Source organism: Coturnix japonica, chromosome 11 (assembly GCF_054131305.1).
Source record: "Coturnix japonica strain WE chromosome 11, WE-NBRP24, whole genome shotgun sequence".
Classification (NCBI taxonomy): Eukaryota; Metazoa; Chordata; class Aves; order Galliformes; family Phasianidae; genus Coturnix; species Coturnix japonica.
The window spans coordinates 394,281-418,017 of record NC_140673.1 but is presented as its reverse complement, the minus strand read 5'-3'; positions in this window follow the sequence as shown (position 1 = coordinate 418,017).

Here is a 23,737-nt window from a genome sequence, read left to right as displayed (position 1 = left end):
CTAACCCCGCTTTTCTTGGTTTTCCTCCGCTCTAACCCCGCTTTCCTTGGTTTTCCTCCGCTATAACCCCGCTTTTCTTGGTTTTCCTACGCTCTAACCCAGCTTTTCTTGGTTTTCCTCCGCTCTAACCCCGCTTTTCTTGGTTTTCCTTTGCTCTAACCCTGTTTTTGTTGGTATTTCTCTGCTCTAACGCCGCTTTTCTTGGTTTTCTTCCCTTCTATCACCACTTGTCTTGGTTTTCCATCGCTCTAACCCCGTTTCTCTTGGTTTTCCTCTTCTCTAACCCCGCTTTTCTTGGTTTTCCTCCGCACTAACCCCGCTTTTCTTGGTTTTTCTCCACTCTAACCCAGCTTTTCTTGGTTTTTCTCCACTCTAACCATGCTATTCTCAGATTTCTGCTGCTCTAACCGCGCTTTTCTTCGTTTTCTTCCTCTCTAACTTCTTTTTCTTGGTTTTCCTCCACTCTAACCACGCTTTTCATGGTTATCCTGTGCACTTATTCCGCTTTTCTTGGTTTTCCTCCGCTCTAACCCCGCTTTTCTTGGTTTTCCTCCGCACTAACCCCTCTTTTCTTGGTTTTCCTCCGCACTAACCCCTTTTTTCATGGTTTTCCTCTGCACTAACCCCGCTTTTCTTGGTTTTTCTCCACTCTATCCATGCTTTTCTCAGATTTCTGCTGCTCCAACCACGCTTTTCTACGTTTTATTCCGTTCTAACTTTGCTTTACTTGGTTTTCCTCCGCTCTAACCCCGCTTTTCTTGGTTTTCCTCTGCTCTAACCCCGCTTTTCTTGGTTTTCCTTTGCTATAACCCTGCTTTTCTTGGTTTTCCTACGCTCTAACCCAGCATTTCTTGGTTTTCCTCCGCACTAACTTCACTTTTCTTTGTTTTCCTCCTTTCTAACCCCGCTTTTCTTGGGTTTCCTCCGCTCTAACTTCACTATTCTTGGTTTTCCATTGCTCTAACCCCTTTTTCTTGGTTTTCCTCCGCTCTAATCCCGCTTTTCTTGGTTTTTCTCCGCTCCTACCCAGCTTTTCATCGTTTTTCTCCACTCTAGCCATGCTTTTCTCGGATTTCTGCTGCTCTAACCATGCTTTTCTTCGTTTTCTTCCATTCTAACTCTGCTTTACTTGGTTTTCTTCCGCTCTAACCTCGCTTTTCTTGGTTTTCCTCTGCTCTAACCCCGCTTTTCTTGTTTTCCCTCCCTTCTATCCCCGCTTTTCTTGGTTTTTCTGCGCTCTAACCCCGCTTTTCTTGGTTTTTCTCTGCTCTAACCCTGTTTGTCTTTGTTTTCCTCCGCTCTAACCCCGCTTTTCTTGGTTTTCCTCCGCTCTAACCCTGCTTTTCTTGGTTTTCCTCCGCACTAACCCCGCTCTTCTTGGTTTTCCTCCGCACTAACCCCGCTTTTCTTGGTTTTTCTCCACTCTAACCCAGCTTTTCATGGTTTTTCTTTACTCTAACCATGCTTTTCTCGGATTTCCACTGCTCCAACCACGCTTTTCTACGTTTTATTCCGTTCTAACTCTGCTTTACTTGGTTTTCCTTCGCTCTAACCCCGCTTTTCTTGGTTTTCCTCTGCTCTAACCCTGCTTTTCTTGGTTTTCCTACGCTATAACCCCGCTTTTCTTGGTTTTCCTCCGCTCTAATCCCGCTTTTCTTTGTTTTCCTCCTTTCTAACCACGCATTTCTTGGTTTTCCTCTGCTCTATCCCAGCTTTTCTTGGTTTTCCTCCCTTCTATCCCCGCTTTTCTTGGTTTTTCTCCGCTCTAACCCCGTTTCTCTTGGTTTTCCTCCGCTCTAACACCGCTTTTCTTGGTTTTCCTTTGCTCTAACCCCGCTTTTCTTGGTTTTCCTCCGCTCTAACCCAGCTTTTCTTGGTTTTCCTCAGCTCTATCCCCACTTTTCATGCTTTTCCTCCGCTCTAACCCCGCTTTTCTTGGTTTTCCTCCTTTCTAACCCCGCTTTTCTTGGTTTTCCTTTGCACTTATTCAGCTTTTCTTGGTTTTCCTCCGCTCTAATCCCGCTTTTCGTGGTTTTCCTACGCTCTATCACCACTTTTCTTGGTTTTCCTCCGCTCTATCACCGCTTTTCTTGGTTTTCCTACGCTCTAACACCACTTTTCTTGGTTTTCCTCCGCTCTAACCCCGCTTTCCTTGGTTTTCCTCCGCTATAACCCCGCTTTTCTTGGTTTTCCTACGCTCTAACCCAGCTTTTCTTGGTTTTCCTCCGCTCTAACCCAGCTTTTCTTGGTTTTCCTTTGCTCTAACCCTGTTTTTGTTGGTTTTTCTCTGCTCTAACGCCGCTTTTCTTGGTTTTCTTCCCTTCTATCACCGCTTGTCTTGGTTTTCCATCGCTCTAACCCCGTTTCTCTTGGTTTTCCTCTTCTCTAACCCCGCTTTTCTTAGTTTTCCTCCGCACTAACCCCGCTTTTCTTGGTTTTTCTCCACTCTAACCCAGCTTTTCTTGGTTTTTCTCCACTCTAACCATGCTATTCTCAGATTTCTGCTGCTCTAACCGCGCTTTTCTTCGTTTTCTTCCTCTCTAACTTCTTTTTCTTGGTTTTCCTCCGCTCTAACCACGCTTTTCATGGTTATCCTGTGCACTTATTCCGCTTTTCTTGGTTTTCCTCCGCTCTAACCCCGCTTTTCTTGGTTTTCCTCCGCACTAACCCCTCTTTTCTTGGTTTTCCTCCGCACTAACCCCTTTTTTCATGGTTTTCCTCTGCACTAACCCCGCTTTTCTTGGTTTTTCTCCACTCTAACCATGCTTTTCTCAGATTTCTGCTGCTCCAACCACGCTTTTCTACGTTTTATTCCGTTCTAACTTTGCTTTACTTGGTTTTCCTCCGCTCTAACCCCGCTTTTCTTGGTTTTCCTCTGCTCTAACCCCGCTTTTCTTGGTTTTCCTTTGCTATAACCCTGCTTTTCTTGGTTTTCCTACGCTCTAACCCAGCATTTCTTGGTTTTCCTCCGCACTAACTTCGCTTTTCTTGGTTTTCATCCGCTCTAACCCCGCTTTTCTTGGTTTTCCTCCGCTCTAACTTCACTATTCTTGGTTTTCCATTGCTCTAACCCCTTTTTCTTGGTTTTCCTCCGCTCTAATCCCGCTTTTCTTGGTTTTTCTCCGCTCCTACCCAGCTTTTCATCGTTTTTCTCCACTCTAGCCATGCTTTTCTCGGATTTCTGCTGCTCTAACCATGCTTTTCTTCGTTTTCTTCCATTCTAACTCTGCTTTACTTGGTTTTCTTCCGCTCTAACCTCGCTTTTCTTGGTTTTCCTCTGCTCTAACCCCGCTTTTCTTGTTTTCCCTCCCTTCTATCCCCGCTTTTCTTGGTTTTTCTGCGCTCTAACCCCGCTTTTCTTGGTTTTTCTCTGCTCTAACCCTGTTTGTCTTTGTTTTCCTCCGCTCTAACCCCGCTTTTCTTGGTTTTCCTCCGCTCTAACCCTGCTTTTCTTGGTTTTCCTCCGCATTAACCCCGCTCTTCTTGGTTTTCCTCCGCACTAACCCCGCTTTTCTTGGTTTTTCTCCACTCTAACCCAGCTTTTCATGGTTTTTCTTTACTCTAACCATGCTTTTCTCGGATTTCCACTGCTCCAACCACGCTTTTCTACGTTTTATTCCGTTCTAACTCTGCTTTACTTGGTTTTCCTTCGCTCTAACCCCGCTTTTCTTGGTTTTCCTCTGCTCTAACCCTGCTTTTCTTGGTTTTCCTACGCTATAACCCCGCTTTTCTTGGTTTTCCTCCGCTCTAATCCCGCTTTTCTTTGTTTTCCTCCTTTCTAACCACGCATTTCTTGGTTTTCCTCTGCTCTATCCCAGCTTTTCTTGGTTTTCCTCCCTTCTATCCCCGCTTTTCTTGGTTTTTCTCCGCTCTAACCCCGTTTCTCTTGGTTTTCCTCCGCTCTAACACCGCTTTTCTTGGTTTTCCTTTGCTCTAACCCCGCTTTTCTTGGTTTTCCTCCTTTCTAACCCCGCTTTTCTTGGTTTTCCTTTGCACTTATTCAGCTTTTCTTGGTTTTCCTCCGCTCTAACCCTGCTTTACTTGGTTTTCATCCGCACTAACCCCTTTTTTCTTGGTTTTCCTCTGCACTAACCCCGCTTTTCTTGGTTTTTCTCCGCTCTAACCCAGCTTTTCATCGTTTTTCTCCACTCTAACCATGCTTTTCTCAGATTTCTGCTGCTCCAACCACGCTTTTCTACGTTTTATTCCGTTCTAACTTTGCTTTACTTGGTTTTCCTCCGCTCTAACCCCACTTTTCTTGGTTTTCCTCTGCTCTAACCCCGCTTTTCTTGGTTTTCCTTCGCTATAACCCTGCTTTTCTTGGTTTTCCTACGCTCTAACCCAGCTTTTCTTGGTATTCCTCCGCACTAACTTCGCTTTTCTTTGTTTTCCTCCTTTCAAACACTGCTTTTCTTGGTTTTCCTCTGCACTAACCCCGCTTTTCTTGGTTTTTCTCCGCTCTAACCCAGCTTTTCATCGTTTTTCTCCACTCTAACCATGCTTTTCTCAGATTTCTGCTGCTCCAGCCACGCTTTTCTACGTTTTATTCCGTTCTAACTTTGCTTTACTTGGTTTTCCTCCGCTCTAACCCCACTTTTCTTGGTTTTCCTCTGCTCTAACCCCGCTTTTCTTGGTTTTCCTTCGCTATAACCCTGCTTTTCTTGGTTTTCCTACGCTCTAACCCAGCTTTTCTTGGTTTTCCTCCGCACTAACTTCGCTTTTCTTTGTTTTCCTCCTTTCAAACCCTGCTTTTCTTGGTTTTCCTCCGCTCTATCCCAGCTTTTCTTGGTTTTCCTCCGCTCTAACCCCGCTTTTCTTGGTTTTCATCCGCTCTAACCCCGCTTTTCTTGGTTTTCCTCCGCTCTAACTTCACTATTCCTGGTTTTCCTTTGCTCTAATCCCGCTTTTCTTGGTTTTTCTCCGCTCCTACCCAGCTTTTCATCGTTTTTCTCCACTCTAGCCATGCTTTTCTCGGATTTCTGCTGCTCTAACCACGCTTTTCTTCGTTTACTTCCATTCTAACTCTGCTTTACTTGGTTTTCCTCCGCTCTAACCTCGCTTTTCTTGGTTTTCCTCTGCTCTAACCCCGCTTTTCTTGTTTTTCCTCCCTTCAGTCCCCGCTTTTCTTGGTTTTCCTACGCTCTAACCCAGCTTTTCTTGGTTTTCCTCCACACTAACTTCGCCTTTCTTGGTTTTCCTTTGCTCTAACCCTGCTATACTTGGTTTTCCTCCGCTCTAACGCTGCTTCTCTTGGATTTCCTCCTTTCTAACCCCTCTTTTCTTGGTTATCCTCCGCTCTAACCCCGCTTTTCTTGGTTTTCCTCCGATCTAACTTCGCTTTTCTTGGTTTTCCTCCGCTCTAACCCCGCATTTCTTGGTTTTCCTCCGCTCTAACCCCGCTTTTCTTGGTTTTCCTCCGCTCTAACCCCGCTTTTCTTGGTTTTCCTCCGCTCTATCTTCGCTTTTCTTGGTTTTCCTTTGCTCTAACCCTGCTTTTCTTGGTTTTTCTTTGCTCTAACCCCGCTTTTCTTGGTTTTCCTCCGCTCTAATCCCGCTTTTCGTGGTTTTCCTCCGCTCTATCACCACTTTTCTTGGTTTTCCTACGCTCTAACACCACTTTTCTTGGTTTTCCTCCGCTCTAACCCCGCTTTTCTTGGTTTTCCTCCGCTCTAACCCCGCTTTCCTTGGTTTTCCTCCGCTATAACCCCGCTTTTCTTGGTTTTCCTACGCTCTAACCCAGCTTTTCTTGGTTTTCCTCCGCTCTAACCCCGCTTTTCTTGGTTTTCCTTTGCTCTAACCCTGTTTTTGTTGGTTTTTCTCTGCTCTAACGCCGCTTTTCTTGGTTTTCTTCCCTTCTATCACCGCTTGTCTTGGTTTTCCATCGCTCTAACCCCATTTCTCTTGGTTTTCCTCTTCTCTAACCCCGCTTTTCTTGGTTTTCCTCTTCTCTAACCCCGCTTTTCTTGGTTTTCCTCCGCACTAACCCCGCTTTTCTTGGTTTTTCTCCACTCTAACCCAGCTTTTCTTGGTTTTTCTCCACTCTAACCATGCTATTCTCAGATTTCTGCTGCTCTAACTGCGCTTTTCTTCGTTTTCTTCCTCTCTAACTTCTTTTTCTTGGTTTTCCTCCGCTCTAACCCCGCTTTTCTTGGTTTTCCTCCGCACTAACCCCTCTTTTTTGGTTTTCCTCCGCACTAACCCCTTTTTTCATGGTTTTCCTCTGCACTAACCCCGCTTTTCTTGGTTTTTCTCCACTCTAACCATGCTTTTCTCAGATTTCTGCTGCTCCAACCACGCTTTTCTACGTTTTATTCCGTTCTAACTTTGCTTTACTTGGTTTTCCTCCGCTCTAACCCCGCTTTTCTTGGTTTTCCTCTGCTCTAACCCCGCTTTTCTTGGTTTTCCTTTGCTATAACTATGCTTTTCTTGGTTTTCCTACGCTCTAACCCAGCATTTCTTGGTTTTCCTCCGCACTAACTTCGCTTTTCTTTGTTTTCCTCCTTTCTAACCCCGCTTTTCTTGGTTTTCCTCCGCTCTATCCCAGCTTTTCTTGGTTTTCCTCCGCTCTAACCCCGCTTTTCTTGGTTTTCCTTTGCTATAACTATGCTTTTCTTGGTTTTCCTACGCTCTAACCCAGCATTTCTTGGATTTCCTCCGCACTAACTTCGCTTTTCTTTGTTTTCCTCCTTTCTAACCCCGCTTTTCTTGGTTTTTCTCCACTCTAGCCATGCTATTCTCAGATTTCTGCTGCTCTAACCGCGCTTTTCTTCGTTTTCTTCCTCTCTAACTTCTTTTTCTTGGTTTTCCTCCGCTCTAACCCCGCTTTTCTTGGTTATCCTGTGCACTTATTCCGCTTTTCTTGGTTTTCCTCCGCTCTAACTTCGCTTTTCTTGGTTTTCCTCCGCTATAACCCTGCTTTTCTTGGTTTTCCTCCGCACTAACTTCGCTTTTCTTTGTTTTCCTACTTTCTAACCCCGCTTTTCTTGGTTTTCCTCCGCTCTATCCCAGCTTTTCTTGGTTTTCCTCCGCTCTAACCCCGCTTTTCTTGGTTTTCATCCGCTCTAACCCCGCTTTTCTTGGTTTTCCTCCGCTCTAACTTCACCATTCTTGGTTTTCCATTGCTCTAACCCCTTTTTCTTGGTTTTCCTCCGCTCTAATCCCGCTTTTCTTGGTTTTTCTCCGCTCCTACCCAGCTTTTCATCGTTTTTCTCCACTCTAGCCATGCTTTTCTCGGATTTCTGCTGCTCTAACCATGCTTTTCTTCGTTTTCTTCCATTCTAACTCTGCTTTACTTGGTTTTCTTCCGCTCTAACCTCGCTTTTCTTGGTTTTCCTCTGCTCTAACCCCGCTTTTCTTGTTTTTCCTCTCTTCTATCCCCGCTTTTCTTGGTTTTCCTACGCTCTAACCCAGCTTTTCTTGGTTTTCCACCACACTAACTTCGCTTATCTTGGTTTTCCTTTGCTCTAACCCTGCTATACTTGGTTTTCCTCCGCTCTAACGCCGCTTTTCTTGGTTTTCCTCCGCTCTAACCCTGCTTTTCTTGGTTTTCCTCCGCACTAACCCCGCTCTTCTTGGTTTTCCTCCGCACTAACCCCGCTTTTCTTGGTTTTTCTCCACTCTAACCCAGCTTTTCATGGTTTTTCTTTACTCTAACCATGCTTTTCTCGGATTTCCACTGCTCCAACCACGCTTTTCTACGTTTTATTCCGTTCTAACTCTGCTTTACTTGGTTTTCCTTCGCTCTAACCCCGCTTTTCTTGGTTTTCCTCTGCTCTAACCCTGCTTTTCTTGGTTTTCCTACGCTATAACCCCGCTTTTCTTGGTTTTCCTCCGCTCTAATCCCGCTTTTCTTTGTTTTCCTCCTTTCTAACCACGCATTTCTTGGTTTTCCTCTGCTCTATCCCAGCTTTTCTTGGTTTTCCTCCCTTCTATCCCCGCTTTTCTTGGTTTTTCTTTGCTCTAACCCCGTTTCTCTTGGTTTTCCTCCGCTCTAACACCGCTTTTCTTGGTTTTCCTTTGCTCTAACCCCGCTTTTCTTGGTTTTCCTCCGCTCTAACCCAGCTTTTCTTGGTTTTCCTCAGCTCTATCCCCACTTTTCATGCTTTTCCTCCGCTCTAACCCCGCTTTTCTTGGTTTTCCTCCTTTCTAACCCCGCTTTTCTTGGTTTTCCTTTGCACTTATTCAGCTTTTCTTGGTTTTCCTCCGCTCTAACCCTGCTTTACTTGGTTTTCATCCGCACTAACCCCTTTTTTCTTGGTTTTCCTCTGCACTAACCCCGCTTTTCTTGGTTTTTCTCCGCTCTAACCCAGCTTTTCATCGTTTTTCTCCACTCTAACCATGCTTTTCTCAGATTTCTGCTGCTCCAACCACGCTTTTCTACGTTTTATTCCGTTCTAACTTTGCTTTACTTGGTTTTCCTCCGCTCTAACCCCACTTTTCTTGGTTTTCCTCTGCTCTAACCCCGCTTTTCTTGGTTTTCCTTTGCTATAACCCTGCTTTTCTTGGTTTTCCTACGCTCTAACCCAGCTTTTCTTGGTATTCCTCCGCACTAACTTCGCTTTTCTTTGTTTTCCTCCTTTCAAACACTGCTTTTCTTGGTTTTCCTCTGCACTAACCCCGCTTTTCTTGGTTTTTCTCCGCTCTAACCCAGCTTTTCATCGTTTTTCTCCACTCTAACCATGCTTTTCTCAGATTTCTGCTGCTCCAGCCACGCTTTTCTACGTTTTATTCCGTTCTAACTTTGCTTTACTTGGTTTTCCTCCGCTCTAACCCCGCTTTTCTTGGTTTTCCTCTGCTCTAACCCCGCTTTTCTTGGTTTTCCTTTGCTATAACCCTGCTTTTCTTGGTTTTCCTACGCTCTAACCCAGCATTTCTTGGTTTTCCTCCGCACTAACTTCGCTTTTCTTGGTTTTCATCCGCTCTAACCCCGCTTTTCTTGGTTTTCCTCCGCTCTAACTTCACTATTCTTGGTTTTCCATTGCTCTAACCCCTTTTTCTTGGTTTTCCTCCGCTCTAATCCCGCTTTTCTTGGTTTTTCTTCGCTCCTACCCAGCTTTTCATCGTTTTTCTCCACTCTAGCCATGCTTTTCTCGGATTTCTGCTGCTCTAACCATGCTTTTCTTCGTTTTCTTCCATTCTAACTCTGCTTTACTTGGTTTTCTTCCGCTCTAACCTCGCTTTTCTTGGTTTTCCTCTGCTCTAACCCCGCTTTTCTTGTTTTCCCTCCCTTCTATCCCCGCTTTTCTTGGTTTTTCTGCGCTCTAACCCCGCTTTTCTTGGTTTTTCTCTGCTCTAACCCTGTTTGTCTTTGTTTTCCTCCGCTCTAACCCCGCTTTTCTTGGTTTTCCTCCGCTCTAACCCTGCTTTTCTTGGTTTTCCTCCGCACTAACCCCGCTCTTCTTGGTTTTCCTCCGCACTAACCCCGCTTTTCTTGGTTTTTCTCCACTCTAACCCAGCTTTTCATGGTTTTTCTTTACTCTAACCATGCTTTTCTCGGATTTCCACTGCTCCAACCACGCTTTTCTACGTTTTATTCCGTTCTAACTCTGCTTTACTTGGTTTTCCTTCGCTCTAACCCCGCTTTTCTTGGTTTTCCTCTGCTCTAACCCTGCTTTTCTTGGTTTTCCTACGCTATAACCCCGCTTTTCTTGGTTTTCCTCCGCTCTAATCCCGCTTTTCTTTGTTTTCCTCCTTTCTAACCACGCATTTCTTGGTTTTCCTCTGCTCTATCCCAGCTTTTCTTGGTTTTCCTCCCTTCTATCCCCGCTTTTCTTGGTTTTTCTCCGCTCTAACCCCGTTTCTCTTGGTTTTCCTCCGCTCTAACACCGCTTTTCTTGGTTTTCCTTTGCTCTAACCCCGCTTTTCTTGGTTTTCCTCCGCTCTAACCCAGCTTTTCTTGGTTTTCCTCAGCTCTATCCCCACTTTTCATGCTTTTCCTCCGCTCTAACCCCGCTTTTCTTGGTTTTCCTCCTTTCTAACCCCGCTTTTCTTGGTTTTCCTTTGCACTTATTCAGCTTTTCTTGGTTTTCCTCCGCTCTAACCCTGCTTTACTTGGTTTTCATCCGCACTAACCCCTTTTTTCTTGGTTTTCCTCTGCACTAACCCCGCTTTTCTTGGTTTTTCTCCGCTCTAACCCAGCTTTTCATCGTTTTTCTCCACTCTAACCATGCTTTTCTCAGATTTCTGCTGCTCCAACCACGCTTTTCTACGTTTTATTCCGTTCTAACTTTGCTTTACTTGGTTTTCCTCCGCTCTAACCCCACTTTTCTTGGTTTTCCTCAGCTCTAACCCCGCTTTTCTTGGTTTTCCTTCGCTATAACCCTGCTTTTCTTGGTTTTCCTACGCTCTAACCCAGCTTTTCTTGGTATTCCTCCGCACTAACTTCGCTTTTCTTTGTTTTCCTCCTTTCAAACACTGCTTTTCTTGGTTTTCCGCTGCACTAACCCCGCTTTTCTTGGTTTTTCTCCGCTCTAACCCAGCTTTTCATCGTTTTTCTCCACTGTAACCATGCTTTTCTCAGATTTCTGCTGCTCCAGCCACGCTTTTCTACGTTTTATTCCGTTCTAACTTTGCTTTACTTGGTTTTCCTCCGCTCTAACCCCACTTTTCTTGGTTTTCCTCTGCTCTAACCCCGCTTTTCTTGGTTTTCCTTCGCTATAACCCTGCTTTTCTTGGTTTTCCTACGCTCTAACCCAGCTTTTCTTGGTTTTCCTCCGCACTAACTTCGCTTTTCTTTGTTTTCCTCCTTTCAAACCCTGCTTTTCTTGGTTTTCCTCCGCTCTATCCCAGCTTTTCTTGGTTTTCCTCCGCTCTAACCCCGCTTTTCTTGGTTTTCATCCGCTCTAACCCCGCTTTTCTTGGTTTTCCTCCGCTCTAACTTCACTATTCCTGGTTTTCCATTGCTCTAACCCCGCTTTTCTTGGTTTTCCTTTGCTCTAATCCCGCTTTTCTTGGTTTTTCTCCGCTCCTACCCAGCTTTTCATCGTTTTTCTCCACTCTAGCCATGCTTTTCTCGGATTTCTTCTGCTCTAACCACGCTTTTCTTCGTTTACTTCCATTCTAACTCTGCTTTACTTGGTTTTCCTCCGCTCTAACCTCGCTTTTCTTGGTTTTCCTCTGCTCTAACCCCGCTTTTCTTGTTTTTCCTCCCTTCAGTCCCCGCTTTTCTTGGTTTTCCTACGCTCTAACCCAGCTTTTCTTGGTTTTCCTCCACACTAACTTCGCCTTTCTTGGTTTTCCTTTGCTCTAACCCTGCTATACTTGGTTTTCCTCCGCTCTAACGCTGCTTCTCTTGGATTTCCTCCTTTCTAACCCCTCTTTTCTTGGTTATCCTCCGCTCTAACCCCGCTTTTCTTGGTTTTCCTCCGATCTAACTTCGCTTTTCTTGGTTTTCCTCCGCTCTAACCCCGCATTTCTTGGTTTTCCTCCGCTCTAACCCCGCTTTTCTTGGTTTTCCTCCGCTCTAACCCCGCTTTTCTTGGTTTTCCTCCGCTCTATCTTCGCTTTTCTTGCTTTTCCTTTGCTCTAACCCTGCTTTTCTTGGTTTTTCTTTGCTCTAACCCCGCTTTTCTTGGTTTTCCTCCGCTCTAATCCCGCTTTTCGTGGTTTTCCTCCGCTCTATCACCGCTTTTCTTGGTTTTCCTACGCTCTAACACCACTTTTCTTGGTTTTCCTCCGCTCTAACCCCGCTTTTCTTGGTTTTCCTCCGCTCTAACCCCGCTTTCCTTGGTTTTCCTCCGCTATAACCCCGCTTTTCTTGGTTTTCCTACGCTCTAACCCAGCTTTTCTTGGTTTTCCTCCGCTCTAACCCCGCTTTTCTTGGTTTTCCTTTGCTCTAACCCTGTTTTTGTTGGTTTTTCTCTGCTCTAACGCCACTTTTCTTGGTTTTCTTCCCTTCTATCACCGCTTGTCTTGGTTTTCCATCGCTCTAACCCCATTTCTCTTGGTTTTCCTCTTCTCTAACCCCGCTTTTCTTGGTTTTCCTCTTCTCTAACCCCGCTTTTCTTGGTTTTCCTCCGCACTAACCCCGCTTTTCTTGGTTTTTCTCCACTCTAACCCAGCTTTTCTTGGTTTTTCTCCACTCTAACCATGCTATTCTCAGATTTCTGCTGCTCTAACTGCGCTTTTCTTCGTTTTCTTCCTCTCTAACTTCTTTTTCTTGGTTTTCCTCCGCTCTAACCACGCTTTTCATGGTTATCCTGTGCACATATTCCGCTTTTCTTGGTTTTCCTCCGCTCTAACCCCGCTTTTCTTGGTTTTCCTCCGCACTAACCCCTCTTTTTTGGTTTTCCTCCGCACTAACCCCTTTTTTCATGGTTTTCCTCTGCACTAACCCCGCTTTTCTTGGTTTTTCTCCACTCTAACCATGCTTTTCTCAGATTTCTGCTGCTCCAACCACGCTTTTCTACGTTTTATTCCGTTCTAACTTTGCTTTACTTGGTTTTCCTCCGCTCTAACCCCGCTTTTCTTGGTTTTCCTCTGCTCTAACCCCGCTTTTCTTGGTTTTCCTTTGCTATAACTATGCTTTTCTTGGTTTTCCTACGCTCTAACCCAGCATTTCTTGGTTTTCCTCCGCACTAACTTCGCTTTTCTTTGTTTTCCTCCTTTCTAACCCCGCTTTTCTTGGTTTTCCTCCGCTCTATCCCAGCTTTTCTTGGTTTTCCTCCGCTCTAACCCCGCTTTTCTTGGTTTTCCTTTGCTATAACTATGCTTTTCTTGGTTTTCCTACGCTCTAACCCAGCATTTCTTGGTTTTCCTCCGCACTAACTTCGCTTTTCTTTGTTTTCCTCCTTTCTAACCCCGCTTTTCTTGGTTTTTCTCCACTCTAGCCATGCTATTCTCGGATTTCTGCTGCTCTAACCGCGCTTTTCTTCGTTTTCTTCCTCTCTAACTTCTTTTTCTTGGTTTTCCTCCGCTCTAACCCCGCTTTTCTTGGTTATCCTGTGCACTTATTCCGCTTTTCTTGGTTTTCCTCCGCTCTAACTTCGCTTTTCTTGGTTTTCCTCCGCTATAACCCTGCTTTTCTTGGTTTTCCTCCGCACTAACTTCGCTTTTCTTTGTTTTCCTCCTATCTAACCCCGCTTTTCTTGGTTTTCCTCCGCTCTATCCCAGCTTTTCTTGGTTTTCCTCCGCTCTAACCCCGCTTTTCTTGGTTTTCATCCGCTCTAACCCCGCTTTTCTTGGTTTTCCTCCGCTCTAACTTCACCATTCTTGGTTTTCCATTGCTCTAACCCCTTTTTCTTGGTTTTCCTCCGCTCTAATCCCGCTTTTCTTGGTTTTTCTCCGCTCCTACCCAGCTTTTCATCGTTTTTCTCCACTCTAGCCATGCTTTTCTCGGATTTCTGCTGCTCTAACCATGCTTTTCTTCGTTTTCTTCCATTCTAACTCTGCTTTACCTGGTTTTCTTCCGCTCTAACCTCGCTTTTCTTGGTTTTCCTCTGCTCTAACCCCGCTTTTCTTGTTTTTCCTCTCTTCTATCCCCGCTTTTCTTGGTTTTCCTACGCTCTAACCCAGCTTTTCTTGGTTTTCCACCACACTAACTTCGCTTATCTTGGTTTTCCTTTGCTCTAACCCTGCTATACTTGGTTTTCCTCCGCTCTAACGCCGCTTTTCTTGGTTTTCCTCCGCTCTAACCCTGCTTTTCTTGGTTTTCCTCCGCACTAACCCCGCTCTTCTTGGTTTTCCTCCGCACTAACCCCGCTTTTCTTGGTTTTTCTCCACTCTAACCCAGCTTTTCATGGTTTTTCTTTACTCTAACCATGCTTTTCTCGGATTTCCACTGCTCCAACCACGCTTTTCTACGTTTTATTCCGTTCTAACTCTGCTTTACTTGGTTTTCCTTCGCTCTAACCCCGCTTTTCTTGGTTTTCCTCTGCTCTAACCCTGCTTTTCTTGGTTTTCCTACGCTATAACCCCGCTTTTCTTGGTTTTCCTCCGCTCTAATTCCGCTTTTCTTTGTTTTCCTCCTTTCTAACCACGCAATTCTTGGTTTTCCTCTGCTCTATCCCAGCTTTTCTTGGTTTTCCTCCCTTCTATCCCCGCTTTTCTTGGTTTTTCTCCGCTCTAACCCCGTTTCTCTTGGTTTTCCTCCGCTCTAACACCACTTTTCTTGGTTTTCCTTTGCTCTAACCCCGCTTTTCTTGGTTTTCCTCCGCTCTAACCCAGCTTTTCTTGGTTTTCCTCAGCTCTATCCCCACTTTTCATGCTTTTCCTCCGCTCTAACCCCGCTTTTCTTGGTTTTCCTCCTTTCTAACCCCGCTTTTCTTGGTTTTCCTTTGCACTTATTCAGCTTTTCTTGGTTTTCCTCCGCTCTAACCCTGCTTTACTTGGTTTTCATCCGCACTAACCCCTTTTTTCTTGGTTTTCCTCTGCACTAACCCCGCTTTTCTTGGTTTTTCTCCGCTCTAACCCAGCTTTTCATCGTTTTTCTCCACTCTAACCATGCTTTTCTCAGATTTCTGCTGCTCCAACCACGCTTTTCTACGTTTTATTCCATTCTAACTCTGCTTTACTTGGTTTTCCTCCGCTCTAACCTCGCTTTTCTTGGTTTTCCTCTGCTCTAACCCCGCTTTTCTTGTTTTTCCTCCCTTCTATCCCCGCTTTTCTTGGTTTTCCTACGCTCTAACCCAGCTTTTCTTGGTTTTCCTCCACACTAACTTCGCCTTTCTTGGTTTTCCTTTGCTCTAACCCTGCTATACTTGGTTTTCCTCCGCTCTAACGCTGCTTCTCTTGGATTTCCTCCTTTCTAACCCCTCTTTTCTTGGTTATCCTCCGCTCTAACCCCGCTTTTCTTGGTTTTCCTCCGATCTAACTTCGCTTTTCTTGGTTTTCCTCCGCTCTAACCCCGCATTTCTTGGTTTTCCTCCGCTCTAACCCCGCTTTTCTTGGTTTTCCTCCGCTCTAACCCCGCTTTTCTTGGTTTTCCTCCGCTCTATCTTCGCTTTTCTTGGTTTTCCTTTGCTCTAACCCTGCTTTTCTTGGTTTTTCTTTGCTCTAACCCCGCTTTTCTTGGTTTTCCTCCGCTCTAATCCCGCTTTTCGTGGTTTTCCTCCGCTCTATCACCGCTTTTCTTGGTTTTCCTACGCTCTAACACCACTTTTCTTGGTTTTCCTCCGCTCTAACCCCGCTTTTCTTGGTTTTCCTCCGCTCTAACCCCGCTTTCCTTGGTTTTCCTCCGCTATAACCCCGCTTTTCTTGGTTTTCCTACGCTCTAACCCAGCTTTTCTTGGTTTTCCTCCGCTCTAACCCCGCTTTTCTTGGTTTTCCTTTGCTCTAACCCTGTTTTTGTTGGTTTTTCTCTGCTCTAACGCCACTTTTCTTGGTTTTCTTCCCTTCTATCACCGCTTGTCTTGGTTTTCCATCGCTCTAACCCCATTTCTCTTGGTTTTCCTCTTCTCTAACCCCGCTTTTCTTGGTTTTCCTCTTCTCTAACCCCGCTTTTCTTGGTTTTCCTCCGCACTAACCCCGCTTTTCTTGGTTTTTCTCCACTCTAACCCAGCTTTTCTTGGTTTTTCTCCACTCTAACCATGCTATTCTCAGATTTCTGCTGCTCTAACTGCGCTTTTCTTCGTTTTCTTCCTCTCTAACTTCTTTTTCTTGGTTTTCCTCCGCTCTAACCACGCTTTTCATGGTTATCCTGTGCACATATTCCGCTTTTCTTGGTTTTCCTCCGCTCTAACCCCGCTTTTCTTGGTTTTCCTCCGCACTAACCCCTCTTTTTTGGTTTTCCTCCGCACTAACCCCTTTTTTCATGGTTTTCCTCTGCACTAACCCCGCTTTTCTTGGTTTTTCTCCACTCTAACCATGCTTTTCTCAGATTTCTGCTGCTCCAACCACGCTTTTCTACGTTTTATTCCGTTCTAACTTTGCTTTACTTGGTTTTCCTCCGCTCTAACCCCGCTTTTCTTGGTTTTCCTCTGCTCTAACCCCGCTTTTCTTGGTTTTCCTTTGCTATAACTATGCTTTTCTTGGTTTTCCTACGCTCTAACCCAGCATTTCTTGGTTTTCCTCCGCACTAACTTCGCTTTTCTTTGTTTTCCTCCTTTCTAACCCCGCTTTTCTTGGTTTTCCTCCGCTCTATCCCAGCTTTTCTTGGTTTTCCTCCGCTCTAACCCCGCTTTTCTTGGTTTTCCTTTGCTATAACTATGCTTTTCTTGGTTTTCCTACGCTCTAACCCAGCATTTCTTGGTTTTCCTCCGCACTAACTTCGCTTTTCTTTGTTTTCCTCCTTTCTAACCCCGCTTTTCTTGGTTTTTCTCCACTCTAGCCATGCTATTCTCGGATTTCTGCTGCTCTAACCGCGCTTTTCTTCGTTTTCTTCCTCTCTAACTTCTTTTTCTTGGTTTTCCTCCGCTCTAACCCCGCTTTTCTTGGTTATCCTGTGCACTTATTCCGCTTTTCTTGGTTTTCCTCCGCTCTAACTTCGCTTTTCTTGGTTTTCCTCCGCTATAACCCTGCTTTTCTTGGTTTTCCTCCGCACTAACTTCGCTTTTCTTTGTTTTCCTCCTATCTAACCCCGCTTTTCTTGGTTTTCCTCCGCTCTATCCCAGCTTTTCTTGGTTTTCCTCCGCTCTAACCCCGCTTTTCTTGGTTTTCATCCGCTCTAACCCCGCTTTTCTTGGTTTTCCTCCGCTCTAACTTCACCATTCTTGGTTTTCCATTGCTCTAACCCCTTTTTCTTGGTTTTCCTCCGCTCTAATCCCGCTTTTCTTGGTTTTTCTCCGCTCCTACCCAGCTTTTCATCGTTTTTCTCCACTCTAGCCATGCTTTTCTCGGATTTCTGCTGCTCTAACCATGCTTTTCTTCGTTTTCTTCCATTCTAACTCTGCTTTACCTGGTTTTCTTCCGCTCTAACCTCGCTTTTCTTGGTTTTCCTCTGCTCTAACCCCGCTTTTCTTGTTTTTCCTCTCTTCTATCCCCGCTTTTCTTGGTTTTCCTACGCTCTAACCCAGCTTTTCTTGGTTTTCCACCACACTAACTTCGCTTATCTTGGTTTTCCTTTGCTCTAACCCTGCTATACTTGGTTTTCCTCCGCTCTAACGCCGCTTTTCTTGGTTTTCCTCCGCTCTAACCCTGCTTTTCTTGGTTTTCCTCCGCACTAACCCCGCTCTTCTTGGTTTTCCTCCGCACTAACCCCGCTTTTCTTGGTTTTTCTCCACTCTAACCCAGCTTTTCATGGTTTTTCTTTACTCTAACCATGCTTTTCTCGGATTTCCACTGCTCCAACCACGCTTTTCTACGTTTTATTCCGTTCTAACTCTGCTTTACTTGGTTTTCCTTCGCTCTAACCCCGCTTTTCTTGGTTTTCCTCTGCTCTAACCCTGCTTTTCTTGGTTTTCCTACGCTATAACCCCGCTTTTCTTGGTTTTCCTCCGCTCTAATCCCGCTTTTCTTTGTTTTCCTCCTTTCTAACCACGCATTTCTTGGTTTTCCTCTGCTCTATCCCAGCTTTTCTTGGTTTTCCTCCCTTCTATCCCCGCTTTTCTTGGTTTTTCTCCGCTCTAACCCCGTTTCTCTTGGTTTTCCTCCGCTCTAACACCGCTTTTCTTGGTTTTCCTTTGCTCTAACCCCGCTTTTCTTGGTTTTCCTCCGCTCTAACCCAGCTTTTCTTGGTTTTCCTCAGCTCTATCCCCACTTTTCATGCTTTTCCTCCGCTCTAACCCTGCTTTTCTTGGTTTTCCTCCTTTCTAACCCCGCTTTTCTTGGTTTTCCTTTGCACTTATTCAGCTTTTCTTGGTTTTCCTCCGCTCTAACCCTGCTTTACTTGGTTTTCATCCGCACTAACCCCTTTTTTCTTGGTTTTCCTCTGCACTAACCCCGCTTTTCTTGGTTTTTCTCCGCTCTAACCCAGCTTTTCATCGTTTTTCTCCACTCTAACCATGCTTTTCTCAGATTTCTGCTGCTCCAACCACGCTTTTCTACGTTTTATTCCGTTCTAACTTTGCTTTACTTGGTTTTCCTCCGCTCTAACCCCACTTTTCTTGGTTTTCCTCTGCTCTAACCCCGCTTTTCTTGGTTTTCCTTCGCTATAACCCTGCTTTTCTTGGTTTTCCTACGCTCTAACCCAGCTTTTCTTGGTATTCCTCCGCACTAACTTCGCTTTTCTTTGTTTTCCTCCTTTCAAACACTGCTTTTCTTGGTTTTCCTCTGCACTAACCCCGCTTTTCTTGGTTTTTCTCCGCTCTAACCCAGCTTTTCATCGTTTTTCTCCACTGTAACCATGCTTTTCTCAGATTTCTGCTGCTCCAGCCACGCTTTTCTACGTTTTATTCCGTTCTAACTTTGCTTTACTTGGTTTTCCTCCGCTCTAACCCCACTTTTCTTGGTTTTCCTCTGCTCTAACCCCGCTTTTCTTGGTTTTCCTTCGCTATAACCCTGCTTTTCTTGGTTTTCCTACGCTCTAACCCAGCTTTTCTTGGTTTTCCTCCGCACTAACTTCGCTTTTCTTTGTTTTCCTCCTTTCAAACCCTGCTTTTCTTGGTTTTCCTCCGCTCTATCCCAGCTTTTCTTGGTTTTCCTCCGCTCTAACCCCGCTTTTCTTGGTTTTCATCCGCTCTAACCCCGCTTTTCTTGGTTTTCCTCCGCTCTAACTTCACTATTCCTGGTTTTCCATTGCTCTAACCCCGCTTTTCTTGGTTTTCCTTTGCTCTAATCCCGCTTTTCTTGGTTTTTCTCCGCTCCTACCCAGCTTTTCATCGTTTTTCTCCACTCTAGCCATGCTTTTCTCGGATTTCTGCTGCTCTAACCACGCTTTTCTTCGTTTACTTCCATTCTAACTCTGCTTTATTTGGTTTTCCTCCGCTCTAACCTCGCTTTTCTTGGTTTTCCTCTGCTCTAACCCCGCTTTTCTTGTTTTTCCTCTCTTCTATCCCCGCTTTTCTTGGTTTTCCTACGCTCTAACCCAGCTTTTCTTGGTTTTCCTCCACACTAACTTCGCCTTTCTTGGTTTTCCTTTGCTCTAACCCTGCTATACTTGGTTTTCCTCCGCTCTAACGCTGCTTCTCTTGGATTTCCTCCTTTCTAACCCCTCTTTTCTTGGTTATCCTCCGCTCTAACCCCGCTTTTCTTGGTTTTCCTCCGATCTAACTTCGTTTTTCTTGGTTTTCCTCCGCTCTAACCCCACATTTCTTGGTTTTCCTCCGCTCTTACCCCGCTTTTCTTGGTTTTCCTCCGCTCTAACCCCGCTTTTCTTGGTTTTCCTCCGCTCTATCTTCGCTTTTCTTGGTTTTCCTTTGCTCTAACCCTGCTTTTCTTGGTTTTTCTTTGCTCTAACCCCGCTTTTCTTGGTTTTCCTCCGCTCTAATCCCGCTTTTCGTGGTTTTCCTCCGCTCTATCACCGCTTTTCTTGGTTTTCCTACGCTCTAACACCACTTTTCTTGGTTTTCCTCCGCTCTAACCCCGCTTTTCTTGGTTTTCCTCCGCTCTAACCCCGCTTTCCTTGGTTTTCCTCCGCTATAACCCCGCTTTTCTTGGTTTTCCTACGCTCTAACCCAGCTTTTCTTGGTTTTCCTCCGCTCTAACCCCGCTTTTCTTGGTTTTCTTTTGCTCTAACCCTGTTTTTGTTGGTTTTTCTCTGCTCTAACGCCGCTTTTCTTGGTTTTCTTCCCTTCTATCACCGCTTGTCTTGGTTTTCCATCGCTCTAACCCCATTTCTCTTGGTTTTCCTCTTCTCTAACCCCGCTTTTCTTGGTTTTCCTCTTCTCTAACCCCGCTTTTCTTGGTTTTCCTCCGCACCAACCCCGCTTTTCTTGGTTTTTCTCCACTCTAACCCAGCTTTTCTTGGTTTTTCTCCACTCTAACCATGCTATTCTCAGATTTCTGCTGCTCTAACTGCGCTTTTCTTCGTTTTCTTCCTCTCTAACTTCTTTTTCTTGGTTTTCCTCCGCTCTAACCACGCTTTTCATGGTTATCCTGTGCACATATTCCGCTTTTCTTGGTTTTCCTCAGCTCTAACCCCGCTTTTCTTGGTTTTCCTCCGCACTAACCCCTCTTTTTTGGTTTTCCTCCGCACTAACCCCTTTTTTCATGGTTTTCCTCTGCACTAACCCCGCTTTTCTTGGTTTTTCTCCACTCTAACCATGCTTTTCTCAGATTTCTGCTGCTCCAACCACGCTTTTCTACGTTTTATTCCGTTCTAACTTTGCTTTACTTGGTTTTCCTCCGCTCTAACCCCGCTTTTCTTGGTTTTCCTCTGCTCTAACCCCGCTTTTCTTGGTTTTCCTTTGCTATAACTATGCTTTTCTTGGTTTTCCTACGCTCTAACCCAGCATTTCTTGGTTTTCCTCCGCACTAACTTCGCTTTTCTTTGTTTTCCTCCTTTCTAACCCCGCTTTTCTTGGTTTTCCTCCGCTCTATCCCAGCTTTTCTTGGTTTTCCTCCGCTCTAACCCCGCTTTTCTTGGTTTTCCTTTGCTATAACTATGCTTTTCTTGGTTTTCCTACGCTCTAACCCAGCATTTCTTGGTTTTCCTCCGCACTAACTTCGCTTTTCTTTGTTTTCCTCCTTTCTAACCCCGCTTTTCTTGGTTTTTCTCCACTCTAGCCATGCTATTCTCAGATTTCTGCTGCTCTAACCGCGCTTTTCTTCGTTTTCTTCCTCTCTAACTTCTTTTTCTTGGTTTTCCTCCGCTCTAACCCCGCTTTTCTTGGTTATCCTGTGCACTTATTCCGCTTTTCTTGGTTTTCCTCCGCTCTAACTTCGCTTTTCTTGGTTTTCCTCCGCTATAACCCTGCTTTTCTTGGTTTTCCTTCGCACTAACTTCGCTTTTCTTTGTTTTCCTCCTTTCTAACCCCGCTTTTCTTGGTTTTCCTCCGCTCTATCCCAGCTTTTCTTGGTTTTCCTCCGCTCTAACCCCGCTTTTCTTGGTTTTCATCCGCTCTAACCTTGCTTTTCTTGGTTTTCCTCCGCTCTAACTTCACTATTCTTGGTTTTCCATTGCTCTAACCCCTTTTTCTTGGTTTTCCTCCGCTCTAACCCCGCTTTTCTTGGTTTTTCTCCGCTCTAACCCAGCTTTTCATCGTTTTTCTCCACTCTAACCATGCTTTTCTCAGATTTCTGCTGCTCCAACCACGCTTTTCTACGTTTTATTCCGTTCTAACTTTGCTTTACTTGGTTTTCCTCCGCTCTAACCCCACTTTTCTTGGTTTTCCTCTGCTCTAACCCCGCTTTTCTTGGTTTTCCTTCGCTATAACCCTGCTTTTCTTGGTTTTCCTACGCTCTAACCCAGCTTTTCTTGGTATTCCTCCGCACTAACTTCGCTTTTCTTTGTTTTCCTCCTTTCAAACACTGCTTTTCTTGGTTTTCCTCTGCACTAACCCCGCTTTTCTTGGTTTTTCTTCGCTCTAACCCAGCTTTTCATCGTTTTTCTCCACTGTAACCATGCTTTTCTCAGATTTCTGCTGCTCCAGCCACGCTTTTCTACGTTTTATTCCGTTCTAACTTTGCTTTACTTGGTTTTCCTCCGCTCTAACCCCACTTTTCTTGGTTTTCCTCTGCTCTAACCCCGCTTTTCTTGGTTTTCCTTCGCTATAACCCTGCTTTTCTTGGTTTTCCTACGCTCTAACCCAGCTTTTCTTGGTTTTCCTCCGCACTAACTTCGCTTTTCTTTGTTTTCCTCCTTTCAAACCCTGCTTTTCTTGGTTTTCCTCCGCTCTATCCCAGCTTTTCTTGGTTTTCCTCCGCTCTAACCCCGCTTTTCTTGGTTTTCATCCGCTCTAACCCCGCTTTTCTTGGATTTCCTCCGCTCTAACTTCACTATTCCTGGTTTTCCATTGCTCTAACCCCGCTTTTCTTGGTTTTCCTTTGCTCTAATCCCGCTTTTCTTGGTTTTTCTCCGCTCCTACCCAGCTTTTCATCGTTTTTCTCCACTCTAGCCATGCTTTTCTCGGATTTCTGCTGCTCTAACCACGCTTTTCTTCGTTTACTTCCATTCTAACTCTGCTTTATTTGGTTTTCCTCCGCTCTAACCTCGCTTTTCTTGGTTTTCCTCTGCTCTAACCCCGCTTTTCTTGTTTTTCCTCTCTTCTATCCCCGCTTTTCTTGGTTTTCCTACGCTCTAACCCAGCTTTTCTTGGTTTTCCTCCACACTAACTTCGCCTTTCTTGGTTTTCCTTTGCTCTAACCCTGCTATACTTGGTTTTCCTCCGCTCTAACGCTGCTTCTCTTGGATTTCCTCCTTTCTAACCCCTCTTTTCTTGGTTATCCTCCGCTCTAACCCCGCTTTTCTTGGTTTTCCTCCGATCTAACTTCGTTTTTCTTGGTTTTCCTCCGCTCTAACCCCACATTTCTTGGTTTTCCTCCGCTCTAACCCCGCTTTTCTTGGTTTTCCTCCGCTCTAACCCCGATTTTCTTGGTTTTCCTCCGCTCTATCTTCGCTTTTCTTGGTTTTCCTTTGCTCTAACCCTGCTTTTCTTGGTTTTTCTTTGCTCTAACCCCGCTTTTCTTGGTTTTCCTCCGCTCTAATCCCGCTTTTCGTGGTTTTCCTCCGCTCTATCACCGCTTTTCTTGGTTTTCCTACGCTCTAACACCACTTTTCTTGGTTTTCCTCCGCTCTAACCCCGCTTTTCTTGGTTTTCCTCCGCTCTAACCCCGCTTTCCTTGGTTTTCCTCCGCTATAACCCCGCTTTTCTTGGTTTTCCTACGCTCTAACCCAGCTTTTCTTGGTTTTCCTCCGCTCTAACCCCGCTTTTCTTGGTTTTCCTTTGCTCTAACCCTGTTTTTGTTGGTTTTTCTCTGCTCTAACGCCGCTTTTCTTGGTTTTCTTCCCTTCTATCACCGCTTGTCTTGGTTTTCCATCGCTCTAACCCCATTTCTCTTGGTTTTCCTCTTCTCTAACCCCGCTTTTCTTGGTTTTCCTCTTCTCTAACCCCGCTTTTCTTGGTTTTCCTCCGCACTAACCCCGCTTTTCTTGGTTTTTCTCCACTCTAACCCAGCTTTTCTTGGTTTTTCTCCACTCTAACCATGCTATTCTCAGATTTCTGCTGCTCTAACTGCGCTTTTCTTGGTTTTCTTCCTCTCTAACTTCTTTTTCTTGGTTTTCCTCCGCTCTAACCACGCTTTTCATGGTTATCCTGTGCACATATTCCGCTTTTCTTGGTTTTCCTCCGCTCTAACCCCGCTTTTCTTGGTTTTCCTCCGCACTAACCCCTCTTTTTTGGTTTTCCTCCGCACTAACCCCTTTTTTCATGGTTTTCCTCTGCACTAACCCCGCTTTTCTTGGTTTTTCTCCACTCTAACCATGCTTTTCTCAGATTTCTGCTGCTCCAACCACGCTTTTCTACGTTTTATTCCGTTCTAACTTTGCTTTACTTGGTTTTCCTCCGCTCTAACCCCGCTTTTCTTGGTTTTCCTCTGCTCTAACCCCGCTTTTCTTGGTTTTCCTTTGCTATAACTATGCTTTTCTTGGTTTTCCTACGCTCTAACCCAGCATTTCTTGGTTTTCCTCCGCACTAACTTCGCTTTTCTTTGTTTTCCTCCTTTCTAACCCCGCTTTTCTTGGTTTTCCTCCGCTCTATCCCAGCTTTTCTTGGTTTTCCTCCGCTCTAACCCCGCTTTTCTTGGTTTTCCTTTGCTATAACTATGCTTTTCTTGGTTTTCCTACGCTCTAACCCAGCATTTCTTGGTTTTCCTCCGCACTAACTTCGCTTTTCTTTGTTTTCCTCCTTTCTAACCCCGCTTTTCTTGGTTTTTCTCCACTCTAGCCATGCTATTCTCAGATTTCTGCTGCTCTAACCGCGCTTTT